Source organism: Camelus ferus, chromosome 27 (genome assembly GCF_009834535.1).
Source record: "Camelus ferus isolate YT-003-E chromosome 27, BCGSAC_Cfer_1.0, whole genome shotgun sequence".
Classification (NCBI taxonomy): Eukaryota; Metazoa; Chordata; class Mammalia; order Artiodactyla; family Camelidae; genus Camelus; species Camelus ferus.
Genome location: NC_045722.1, coordinates 854,091 through 867,797, shown reverse-complemented (window position 1 = coordinate 867,797; position 13,707 = coordinate 854,091). Strand labels below are relative to the sequence as shown.

At 41.2% G+C, this 13,707-nt stretch overlaps 1 protein-coding gene across 1 annotated transcript in view; it reads right to left on the bottom strand.

Annotated features, from left to right (window-relative positions):
- GLCE (glucuronic acid epimerase) overlaps positions 1–12,205 on the bottom strand; it is a 52,664-nt gene extending 40,459 nt beyond the window's left edge. The window contains exon 1 of the mRNA XM_032469353.1: positions 11,990–12,205. The gene's annotated coding sequence lies outside the window, so the exon portion shown is untranslated. The remainder of the gene's footprint in view (positions 1–11,989) is intronic.
- Between the last annotated feature and the right edge of the window lie 1,502 nt (positions 12,206–13,707).

The window sequence follows — 13,707 nt, the reverse complement described above, 5'->3', positions numbered from 1 at the left end:
AAGAAAAAAAGGTCTCAAATCAATGTCTTAAGCTTCTACCTTTTAGAAACTAGAAAAAGAAGAGCAAAGTAAACCCAAAGTAAGCGGAAGAAAGGAAATCAAGATCAAAGCTGAAATCAACAAAACAGAAAGTAGAAATAAAAGAAAAAAGATCAATGAATCCAAAAGCTGGTTCATTGAGAAGAGCAATTAAGATGAGCCAGAACGATGAGGAAAACGAGAACTACACAAGCAACCAATATCAGGAATAAAAGTGATGTCCTTAGAGTCTACAGGTACTAAAAAGATAATAAAAAATGATAGATAACTTTATGCCAATAAATTTGACAAATTAGATGAAACAAATATTTACAAACCACTTATACGACAAAGAACTTATATCTAAAATATTTAAATAACTCTCAGAATTCAACAGAAAAAAAAAAAAAAGAAATTCAATTAAAAATGAGCTGAAGACATGAAGAGAAGAGATATTTCACCAAAAAGGATATACAGATGGCAAATATGGTAAGTTCAACATCATTAGTCATCAGGGAAATGCAAATTAGGACCAGACTGAGATACCACTACACACCTATTAGAACACCTAAATGAAGAAACAGCGACAATAACAAATGCTAAGGCAGAGAAGCTAGACCTCTAATACAATGCTGATGGGCCCGTAAAACAGCACATCTCTCTGGAAAATGGTTTGCTTTGGCAGTTTCTTAAAATAAACTTTATACTTTCTTTTCTTAAGTTTATTTCATTTGTTTCTTTTTCCTTTTTTTTTTTTTTTCACTACAGCGGTACTAGGGATTGAACCCAGGACCTCCTGCATGCTAACCATGTGCTCTACCACTAAGTTACATCCCCATCCTTCTTACACTTTCTTAAATATATTTACCATACTACCCAGGAATTCACACTCCTAAACATTTATCCCAGAGAAATGAAAAGTCATGTCCACACAAAACCTTGCACACAAATGTTGACAGCAGCTGATTTCTAATAGCCAAAACTGGAACTGCCCAAATGTCCAACGACGGTTGAAGATTAAACAAACTCTCGTACATTCATACCATGGGATATTGTTCAGCAATAGAAAGGAACTATTGATACATGTAACAACTTGGATGGATTTCAAGGAAATTATGCTGAGTTAAAAAACAGCCAGTCTCAAAGGTTACATGGTGTATGATTCCATTTATATAACATCTGGAAATGACAAAATAGTGATTTTGACAAATGTTCCATGGTTACATAAGATGTTAACATTAGGGGAAGCTGAGTGAAAGGTATATGGAAATTCTCTGTACTTTGCAATCCTCCTATAAAATATAACTATTTCAAATCAAAAAATTTTTTTAAGTCAAGGGGGTCTTTTCCCACCTCTGGTAAATTCTTCCTTAAAACCATCCAAATATTACCAATCACTATTAGGTGCAAATTCTTTAATAGCCTTTACAGATTCACAATTAATCTGGAACAGGAGACACGAATTCAAGCAAACAAGAACTCTCGTAATACCCCTACTTATATTGGGCCACACTGAGTTAGTAGTCAGTAAAGAACAGTCATCCCTAAATTTTATTTTTGGAAACCAGGAGCTTAAAAAATCTATCCCCAAAGAAAATATCTTTTCCCTAAAGCATTAAAGCTCCGTAAAATCCAATTAAAATCTCTGACTCTTACTGCTCAAATCACTTATTTAGCAGTGGCATTCAAGTCAAGCTCAAAAGGATCTTTGACGTATGAGACAAATTACTACTGTACTATTAGCAAGAAAATCTTTAAAAAATATATTTAAAATTTTTTTATATCATGGCTGATTGGTTTTTGAATTAAGTAAATAAAAGTCAAGGGAAATGAATTTCATTTGTAATTATTCAACTCAAACTTTCACTGTTAAGCAACAAAGTCAGGAGAATTCTGCTAGAAGTGTACCTGTCAAAGAAATCCTAAAATACCTGAGAATAAAGTATCTTGCTCCTAAATACCTCCAAATAGCTTTTTGTACTTTAAAGAGTTTCTTTCAGTTATCAACTGTCTAATTTTCAAAAACCTGGCTTTCCTTTTTGGAATAATGCTACAGACTCAGTACTATAAACAGAAGTGCTATTGTCAAAAATCGATCCCATAATAAAAAGAGTCAAGGTCACTTGTCTTATAGAAAATTACTGCCAAATGCTGCCGGACCCTGCTCTTCTTCCTTCTGGGCCAGTAGCCAGATGCTAATCATTTTTAGGCCGTTTCTAATTTTTAGTACACAATTTAGTACACAATACCACATCTGAATAGACAGTATTTTAATGAACGTTCTCTATAATTGGTCTAACGTTTTGGCGCACGCGCACGCACACACACACGATTCACAAGACCCCTGGAAGTATATGTAAGAAACTGGTAACAGTAGTTGATTTTGGGGCAACTGTTTGGGCCTTCGAATTTTGTAAGTTTTTGTAATAACTATTCAAAAAACTTTATCTCTTAAAGGAAAAAGCAATAATAAAACATTAATTCTGGTTAAAATATTTTACCTTATAAGAGAATATATGTGGCTTTCTTTCTAAAATCTTTTATTTTAATATGTAACTTTTTTTAAAAAATTGCCACACCCTTCTAATCAAAGAAATACAAATTAAAGTCTGATAATTTATGCTTATTAAGTTAGAAAAGGGTTTTAAAACTAACACCAATATTGGCATGTAAACTGGCATAATCTTTCTAGAAAGCAATGTGGAAATACCTTATTTTTTTAAGGTCTTACCTTTTGACTGAACATTTTTACTCCTAAGAAAATAATCAAATGTGGAGAAATATTTACAAAGACTTTCATCAGTGTTATCAGCAGAGGAAAAAATATTCAATAGTTGGGAATGGTTAAATCACTACACATCCATTCAACAGAAAATTATGCTATTAAAAATTCGGTTTTGAAACAATTTTAACAAAGTAGGAGAGTCCAATGCTTGATGGGAGGACAAACAGTATACAAATGAACAAACATATTCATGGAAGGAGAGCGAATGTGCACCACTATGTTAGCAATGCTTACATTTGAGCTGAAGGAGCTGAGGTATTAGACTGCTGTCTTTCGTATTTTTCCAAGTTTTTTTTTTTTTTTTCAATGGAGGTACTGAGGATTGAGCCCAGGACCTCACTCAGGCTAAGCACATGCTCTACCACTGAGCTGTACATGCTGTCCTCATATTTCCCCAAATTTTTAAAATAATTCCTAGAACTAATAAAATTAGAGAGGAAAACACAAGCTATATATATTTATACATATATATTCTTAAGTTTACAATATTGCAAAACTGATGGTATTTAAACAGCTGAAACAAATTAAATCAAAACCTTCTAATTAATAACATTTAAGGAACCTGGTGACTAACTCACATGACTATGTATCATTAAGATCATTCCTACAGGTACAATAAGCACTAGCAGCTAGCTTAATTTTACATCAACACAGCAAAAAAGACGATTTTGGACTATCATATGGCACAGCATGGACAAAAATTAAATCCCATCAAACAGGATTAATAATGTAATTATGAGTTAAATTATAGTAATACTTATTATATAACAAGTAATAATACCCCTGGAAGAAAGAAGTGATTGAACTAACATGTAACACTTAAATCAATAAATATAAGCAAACTTTTCCTTCAAATGAACTGAATCTGCTAGTGGGAAAAACAGTAATTATTAATGAATGGGTAATCTACCATTTCTCAAACATTAATCTGGATAGTTTCAAGTCGGTGGAGTTTATCCTTAAAGGTTTTTTCCACCATTACTGCTCCCTCGAAAATCAAAAATCTCACAAGGTCACTATCATGCTTCGCATGTTTCAGTGGGTTACTACCGTCTTAAGTCCAAATTCCTTACATTGATTGTAAGATTCTTCACATATGGTCCTTGCTTTCACTCCCTACTCCTTCCTTCTTTCTTGCTTCCTATGCTCTGGCTCAATGGTTTGCAAAGTGTGATCCTTGAACCACCACCATCTCCATTCCCTGTGAACGTCTTAGATCTCCAAATTCATGAGCCCTACTCCTGCGAGGAGATTCATATTCACTTTATAGCTTGAAAACCTCTGCTCTAACCCTCCAAATTGCCTGCAAATCCCTAAATCTGCCCCACTCTCTCTCTGCAAAGGCAGCTCCCTACCTACAGTGCTCTAACCCCATTCCTCACCAGGTATCTCATCCACCTTGTTTCCTACTCATCTTTCAAGTCTTAGCTTAGAAATCACTTCAAAAGGAAACTGAAAACTTTTTCAGAATTAGAAAAACATTTCTCAAGATGTCTTCTATTACTGCAGGGGTTCCCATTTGCATTCTTCACCAGCTAAAGCCATTTCTAAAATTACTTAAGGCCATCAAAGAAAGCCTTTACCTGACATATCCCAAAACATAAGTTATGCATTGGTATAAATGATTTCAAACTGTATACAATAGTAGAAAAATAAAATGTATAGTAGAACCAAACTGTCAGAAATAAATGATTTTTTCATGTTGGGAAAATACAGGAAAACAGGCAACCAGTTCTGAAATTCACACCTTAAAATTAATTCATTTGAATTTTCTCTTTTCTGCGTATTTCTCCCATCTTCTACAGAAGGGACAATAACTAATAAAGAATATGTTTTTAAAACAAAAAAAGTCTAACCAAGAGGAAAGAGAAATGTGTGGAGCCTGGATAAAATTAAGCGTTACATGTTTTATGTCAGATATAGGAATAAAGCATGGACCAGGAGCTAGCTGCTCTCCAACATTTTTAATAAGTCTGAGATAATCTCACAGTACATGATTAGTTAATAATTTATCTTCAGGCATTTAATGATCATCTAGCATGTGCTAAGGGCCCTGTGAAATTAAGAATTACATGTATCTCTTTCTGTATATACATACATATAAATATACATGGAGATGAGGTTAATACCTAACCATTATTTAACCAAGAAATGAATCTTAATGCCCACGAAAAGACAGGTACAAGCTTTGTTCCTAAGAGCTAAAACCTGAAATGGCCCAAATGTCTATAAATAGTACAATAAAAAATATATATATACTCATACAATGGAATACTGCACAGCAATGAAAAAGAATGAATCACTAACTTAAAAAATGATTTGATTCCATTTATATGAAGTTTAAGAATAAGTAAAACGAATGTTCTGTGATGGAAGTCAGGGTAATGGTTACTTCTGCGAAGCACTGACCAGGAGAGAGCAAGCGGAAGGGTGCTAAGGTCTTAGTTCTGTACTTGGTGTGGTTGGGGACCACATGTTTACACATGGAGAAACTCACTCAGCTGTTTACGATTTCTGCACTTTACTGTATACAATTTAAGTGCTAAAATCTTTTTTTTAATAGAAGAGAAAGTTCCTCTTCCTCTCTGCCAGGAAGAAAGGGGAGAAGGTTAGATCAAATGATCTTCAAGTTTCTGCTTTAAAGTTCGATTGTCATATTCATTCTTTCAACAAAAATTTGAACACCTTCTTTGTAACAGGTACTGTTCTGGGTGCTGGGGATATAGAATAAAATGGGTTAAAAAAAAAAAGCGAGGGAGACATGGGTATCTGGAAGAATATGTTCCAGGCCTTCTGAAGCAGCAAGGAGGCCACTGGCACTGAAGGGAAGTGAACAAGGGTTAGATTTAAAAAAAAAAAAAAAAGTGTACACACACACACACACACACACACACACACACACACACACAGAGGTTCCTTTCCCCAGTCTTTCCCATTTAAAGACTAACTTAAATCAAACTTTTCTACGTGGAAACTTCTGTAATCATTAGCCCAGTCCACATTTACCTTCTTCTGAGCTCCTAGGGCTGCATCATTCCTGGCATCTTTATATACTGCCTTGCAATTAAATACTTACTACCTCGCACTTCTAATAAATTGAGACTTTTCAGGGCAGTGACTAGATTTTAAGCTTTTTTGTATCCCTATCAGTTAGCCCATGGTTGGCACTTAAGTGGTAAGGTTGACGCTAATAACTTCACCAGGAAGATCAGTAAACTGTGGACAGATTTTTAAAAAGAAAAAAGAGGAAGGAAAGAAACCAAGACTGGGGAACTACGTGAGTAAAGAGGCACTGCAGCGTCTCCATGTGTCATGATCCAAAGTCAGGATTTTCTCTGAGCCATATCCTTAAGACTCTGAGATCCTCAACATCACTCTTCTAAAAGCCACTCTAGGCTTCTTTTCCTGGGGAGAAATCAGGCACCCGGTTTCCTTTCAAATAATGGTTTTACAACACTAATGTTCATAACTAGCTTAACAACAATAACAACAACAACAAATTCTAACCAACCACAAAGCTGAGTGATCTTGAGCAAGTCATTCAATCATTCTTGTGTATGTCAGTTCCCCCATATGCTAAATGCAGGAGTTGGATTCAGTGGTTTCTAAAGTCCAATCAATCTTAAATTCTCTAGCTTTTTTGAAAAAACTGAATGGATAAACCTTACAACCTACTTCTTCAATTTATAAAATGAATTTAAGAATCTATTAATTTAAAAAAATTTTATTGAAGTATAGTCAGTTTACAATGTTGTGTCAATTTCTGGTGTACAGCATAATAGTTCATTCATACATATATATATATTCTTTTTCATATTCTTTTTCATTATAGGTCACTATACGATATTGAATATAGTTCCCTGTGCTATACAAAATAAGCTTGCTTATCTATTTTATATATAGTAATTAGTATCTGCAAATCTCAAACTCCCAATTTATCCCTTCCCACCCTGCTTCCCTCCCTAGTAACAAGAAGTTTATTTTCTATGTCTGTGAGTCTGCTTCTGTTTTGTAAATAAGTTCATTTGTCTCTTTTTTTTTTTTTTAATTCCACATGTAAGTGATATCATGTGGTAGTTTTCTCTTTCTGGCTTACTTCACTTAGAACGACAGTCTCCAAGTCCATTCATATTGCTGCAAATGGCATTATTTCACTTTTTATGACTAAGTAGTATTCCACTGTATAAGTATACCCAACTTTATTCAGTCATCTGTCAATGAACATTTAGGTTGCTTCCATATCTTGGCTATTGTAAATAGTGCTGCTATGAACATTGGGGTGCATTTATCTTTTTGAATTAGAGTTCCTTCCAGATATATGCCCAGAAGTGGGACTGCTGGATCATATGGTAAGTCGAATTTTAGTCTTTTGAGGAATCTCCATACTGTTTTCCATAATGGCTGCAAGAAACTACATTCCCACCAACAGTGTAGGAGGGTTCCCTTTTCTCCACACCCTCTCCAGCATTTAGCGTTTGTGGACGTTTTAATGATGGCCATTCTGACTGGTGTGAGGTGATACCTCATTGTAGTTCTGACTTACATTTCTCTGATAATTAGCAATATTGAGCATTTTTTCATGTGCCTATTGACCATTTGTATGTCTCTGCTGGAGAATTGCTTGGTTAGGTCTTCAGCCCATTTTTGGATTGGGTTGTTTGTTTGTTTTTTTATTATTAAGTTGTATGAGCTGTTTATATATTCTGGAAATTAAGCCCTTGTCAGTCTCATCTTTTGCAAATATTTTCTCCCATTCTGTAGGCTATCTTTTTGTTTTGCTTATGGTTTCCTTTGTTAGTGCAAAGACATGCAACTGATTTCTGTATGTTAATCCTGTATCCTGCTAAATAATTTTAAATACACTGAATAAGAACTCATATTCAGAAAACACTGTAGTATTTGGAAAAAAGCATAGCCTCTGGAATAAGACAGACCTGGGTCTAGTTACAGACTGCTTCTTAGAAGATAATCACCCTGAGAAAGTTATGAAATTTTCAGGATTAGTTTTGAGAGTTAAAGGCAATATATGTAAAGCAATTATTAAGCCAATATAAAAACCCATAGACCCTGGCAAAGTCATTTCTCACACAGAAAACAGCCAAGGTAAAATACCTACCAATCACTGGCGTCCAAGATCTGAAATGCCCAAACTAGTTCATAACTCTCCTGGCAACTTTAGTTGCCTCAAAACTGCACAAGACTTTTTGCAAGTTTAACAGACCAACCCCTAACTCCTGTAACGCCAGCAGTCTCTCTTCTTAAATACGAGGATAAGAACTACAGATCTAATAACAGTTTGTGGTCATAGGGGCAAGAGGATAATTCAGAAAGCCCAAAGTTTTAGAAAACTAGGATAAGACTGAGATCTGGGCTTAACTGACATTATGAAGCTATTAATCTTGGCCCTCAGAGTTCAAATCTGTAATGGGAGCCAACTGTGTAAAGTGAGCAACAGAGATTCAGTAAGTAGCAAGGCATACACGTCTGCTTTTGAGTCCAGGAAGAGAGAGACACACGTAATTAGTGTTCTAATGAACGCAAGAGGATGGATGAACAAATGCAAAGAATGAATAACCCAGCGGGGCTGGAAGAGGGAGGGCCACACCACACGGGTCAAAGAGCAGAGAGCACTTAAGCCATGTCCTGAAAACAGCAGACTCTGTCAGCAAGACAGGAGAAGGAAAGGCATTCTAAGCAGCGGGGAGAATAGGTAAGGAGGCTCCAAGTCAGGAGACAGCGTGGCTCCTTCAGTGAGCTGATGGCGTCAGCAGAGCCGGGGCTTGAGCTTCATGGTGGGAAATGCGGGCGGCGAGCCAGATGAGGGAGGGGCCTCGTCACCACAATCAGAACTAATACTGCAGGCAGGGGAGAAGCACGAGGCTTAAGAAGGAAGCACTGAACATATTTCCACTTCAGAAAAATCACATTGGCAGGAATGTAAAGGACAGATTAAAGGGGGTCAACCACGAAAGACTTCATCCTACATTTGGAATTAAACAAGGGTACTACATGACCATGTAGATTCTCTATTACAAAACGAGGATCAGAAACAAAAATGACAATGCTTTAACAAATAAAGCTAAATTATCAAAAGGAAATCTTTTACCTTCATGACTGTGTATTCTTTTTTTATTGATTTATAATCATTTTACAATGTTGTGTCAAAATGACGGTGTATTCTTGAATTATTTCCTGTATATCTTAAAAAACAAGATGCTCTAAAATTATGTACGATATATAAAAATGACATGGAAGTAGCTGCATCCTGAGAACTAGCTACTCTCACGGCATCTATCCCCTTTCTGTACATGTAATACTGTAGACATGCAACATAAAAGTATCGGTGTAACAAAATCCTTGGAGCTGGAGCTGGTACTGATTACTGACAGGGGTTTCTTTTGCTTTAATTTTGTAAGTATGGAAACCAAGGCCCGGAGACTAAGGAATTATCCAAAGTCATATGGATGGCAGCACAGTGAAAACTGGAATTCATGTCTTATGATTTTCTTTCTAGAAACTGGTTTAGTGTGTCACATTTATGTCAGAATTTTGAATGATAATCCAAAAGACACTCTGGTATCGCCATTTTCCACAGCGTAATAGTGCACTATGAAACTATTTTTATGTTTCATACGCCTCACAAGAAAAACATATCTATTAGATGTCCATATGTATGACAGAAAGAAATTTCATCCTGAAACCTGGGCCACAATAAAACCACCACCTGCTCCGCCACAAAAACACAAACTATTCTTCTCTAGTGAGTCTAAAAACTTCCTTTTTCAAACTCGGGAAACAAATTTTAAATAAGAAAGGCCTAAGATTAACTTATCTTTACATAATTAAAGATCCAACATCTCTAACATGTCTTAACATCTTACTTGGGCCTAAGTCTTTCTCCTGTTCTGTTGTGCTCCCCTCCTCACCGCAGCCGTGTAATTTTAGATACCCGAAGTACATTTTTTCCTTCACTAGTACACACGGTGGAAGTGGCAACAGTGAAAAAAGCCTCATAAATACAGCATATTTCTCTATGGTTGCATAGTGACCAACATGTTTTAATTTTTAGACTTCTCTAATTCACACTTAAGTGTCTGCTCCTTGAAATAGATTCAAAACAGTGTAAAAGCATGTAATTAATAACTCTCTTCCATGCCTTTGCAACTCTCTCCTGAAATCCCCCAAACATTTGTAAGCATGATGTTTATCCTTACAGACTTTTTATGCTCATATAACAGAAGGTGCTAATCCTCAGAGTCAAAATATATTTTAATACCCAAAGTCTGTTGATCATAATCTAATCTTTAATATTTCAGAAGGTAGACCATTATCTTGTTTGGTTTTTAGTTATCATGACAGACATCAATTATATTATCACTCAGGGTTTTTTTTAATAATAAGCTGAACCTCAAATATCCTGTTTATTTCTTCCTTATCAGTAATTCAATTATTTTATGTACTTATTTATTTATTGTCTTTCTGTTTTGATGTAGGTTTCATGAGGGCTGGAATCACTGTACCTTCAGTGCTGGGACACTGAGCAGATAATCAAGTATTTGTTGACTGATCAGTATGTTTACACAGAAATTATGAAAGCTGCTTCTTAAAAGGTTACTGAAATCTGCTTATCATTGGCTTTAAAAAATAATGAGAAAAAAAAAGGCTGCTTAGGGCTTTTTGGCTGTGGTTCCAATCAAATATCTGCTCATCAGGTTTGATAGTTATAAAAGTCAATCAGGCATTTTTGTTTGATTTATAACAAAAACAAAGAACTTAAGTTTTTCAAAGAATGAAATATTGCTATGTAGAATTCCTGTTTTTTAAAAATGATTTCAAAAGTCAAGGATTAAGTACATTATCACTAATATTTCTGGTTCTAAGAGCAGAAGAAATGTCATTTTAAAAACTGTCACTAAGAAGACTATGGCAGGCAAAATTATTTGCTTTGGCATACCCAAATTTGTCTGTTTATCCCAAATTACAGAACTACTGTGAGTCCAGGTTCCACCGCTTGCCACACCAGGCTTCATCTGCAGGCCTCTATGGAAAGTAGCTATCTAACCAGAAGAGCTGTCAACAAAAGAACAGACCATCCGCCCTACGCATCAAACACATACGCACACACATGTGTACAGGCCATTTCCTCTGAATTCCACCTAAGTCGGGGCTAGTTACCCAGGACTCTGCATAGGAGTCAAGACTAACAAAACTGTAAAGCTGGATTCTCTAAAAGAGCTCGTATTTCACAGAACGCTTTTGCAAATCTCCAGCTCTGGAATTTCAAATCCCAATGCGCTATTTGGAAACTGATTTTGAAGTTACTCGTCTCCACAAACAACAGAGGGAAGCCAGAACACACTTCCCGGCACCACTCGCCTCCCTACCACTCCGGGCAGGACTTCGGGGCAGACCACCTAGGAAGGACAGCCGCGGCCACGCGGCGCCCCAGTCCTCGGGGGCCTCCGCGCTCACCCCGAGGGGCCCACGGTCCGGCCAGCACGCCCCACGGGGCTCCCGGAGCGGGGGGCGGAGAACCGCAGGGCACACCCGCTGCTTGTCCAACGAAGCACCAACCCGCTGAGCCCGTGAGCTACCCGCGGAGCAGCCGCGCCGGGAGGGAGCCGGGTCCCAGGACGCGCACCACCTCAGGCTGCCCGGGGCCGGCCCGGGACGCCCCTTCCCGCCACGCCGCCCCCGACCGGGCTGGAGACCGGGCCGAGTCACCGCGCCCGCCGCCCCCCGAAGCCCGGCAAGCAGACACCCCCCCGAACCCCAAGCACGGCTTCTTCGTCCCGGGAGCGCGAAACAGGACGCCCAGCCGCGCGACCCCGCGGACCTGCCCCTCGGAGACCCGGACCTCGCCGCACCGAACCCTCTGCCCCAAAGCGCCTGCGGCCGCGGCAAAGGCTCCCTGTCCCAGAGCCGAGGAGCCCGGAGAACCCCCCTCCACCGTCCTCCCGCCTCAAGACCGAGGAGCCCCGCAACCCCGACACGTCGCCTCCTCCCCGCGAAGAGCCCTGGCACCCACGCCGCCCTCGGGCGCCCGCCGCCGGACCCCGCGCCGCCGCCGGGCCCCGCACGCCCGCCCCCGCCGCGCCGCGCCACGCCGCGCCGCCTCCGCCCGGAGCCCGCCTGCCCTCCTGCCCGCGACCGCTCCTCGGCCGAGGCGCGCTCCGGCGTCCTCACCTGGGCAGCGTCGGAGGGCGAGCGGACCGAGGAGCCCTGGGGAAGACGAGGCGGCGGCGGAGAGGGGCGGCCCAGGCCTGCGTCTGCCGCGGCCCCCACGGCTCCGCGAGCAAGAGCTGCGTGAGGAGAACCCTCCCGCGCCGCGCGCAGCCGGGACACCGAGCCTCGGCCGTACCCGCCGCTCTTCCCGCGAGATCCCAGCTACGGCCGGGGCGGGGCGCGGCGAGGGGCGGGGCCGCGGCGGGGGCGGGGTGGGGCGGGGCCGCGGCGGCTCGAGTGACAACCCCGAGAGCCTGTCGGCGGCGGCGCCGGAGGCGGGACTAGGAGCCTCATACGGCCAATTGTAAAATAGGAGAGGCGAGTGGCCCACAGCTTCTCCCCTGCCCGCCCCTCATCAGCAAACCTGGCCGAGGGACCGCGACCTGAAGCGGGCGGGGGGAGTCTCGGGTGCAGGGTCCTGGCTCGGGTCTGGCGGGGGTCGGGCCCTGCAGACACACCTGGCTGGGGAGGAAGGCGGCTCCCGCACCGGCGTTACCCTTGGTTACGGCACCCCCTCGGCCGGCTCTCCGCCTCTAACCCCGCGCCCCTGATGCGATGCCCCGGTTTTCCAAACCCCTGCTCGGGACTCTCGGTCCGACAAAAGACTTTCTTCCGATTCGTGTTTCTTTCTACTTAAAGCCTCTAGAAGAGTAAAAAGTGAGTCACCATCATAACAAATTCCAAAATTACGTGAGAAGTCGTGTCTCGGGTACCCGCGGGTCAGGCACACGCAGGACACTGAATACGTGAAAGGAGTGACTGCAGATGAGATGCTTAAATGCCATCCGCTCTCGATACCCCGGGGGACTGGCGCCAGGAGCCTGCAGACGTCAGAACAGCGATGCTCAAGTCCCGAGTGTCCAATGGTGGTGGTGTCTGCACGTAACAGGCCTCCTGTGTACTTTAAATCGCCTCTAGGCTGTTTACGGTCGTACAATGCAAATGCTGCGTCTGTGTCGGCAGTTACCGGTGCAACGTTTTAGCACTTTCTAGAATTTTTTCCCTGAATACCGTGATTGGTTTAATCCACACATAAGGCCGCCGACGGTATATGAAATCTGGACCCGCTCCAGAAAGTTTGAGCTTTCCTAGCCTTCCCTCTCTGAAGCCAGTTTCTTCGCCCTTCGGCCCAGTCTCTTCACGACTATGCCTGTCCAATGGCCCCCACTCATTCCCTTATCCAGAGCAAGAAGTGGCCTTTCTCCTCCTGAAGGCTGATTCCTGCACCTGTGCGCTTTCCCAGACCCTGACTGACCCACTGTCCTTTCTTTCCCTGCTGTCAGTTTTCCCTCTGACCCGACTCTTCCGCGGACTCGGTCTCCTGCATCCTCCGAACAGAATAAAACCACCCTTTCAAACGATGTCTCCTTTCTTCTCGGAACCACAGTGCTTGAGGAACTTGAAGCCGTATTTGCTGTCTTTGCTTTCTCATCTCTTGTTCTCCCCACGACAGTGCTGCTCACACCCACAACCAGCTGTTCTCTCAGCGGTCACGAAAGGCCTCTTTCCTCTTTCTGCCCTGGGCCATCTATCCCAGTGCCCACTCTGCGGCCCCTGACAGTGCCAGCTGCCTCCCCCTTTGGTGCCCGCCTCACTGTCTTCTCCTGATTCTCTAGCTGATCTTCTGAATTTTTTTTCTGATCCTCTTTCCTCGTCTGAAAACTGTTGCATATTGGTGC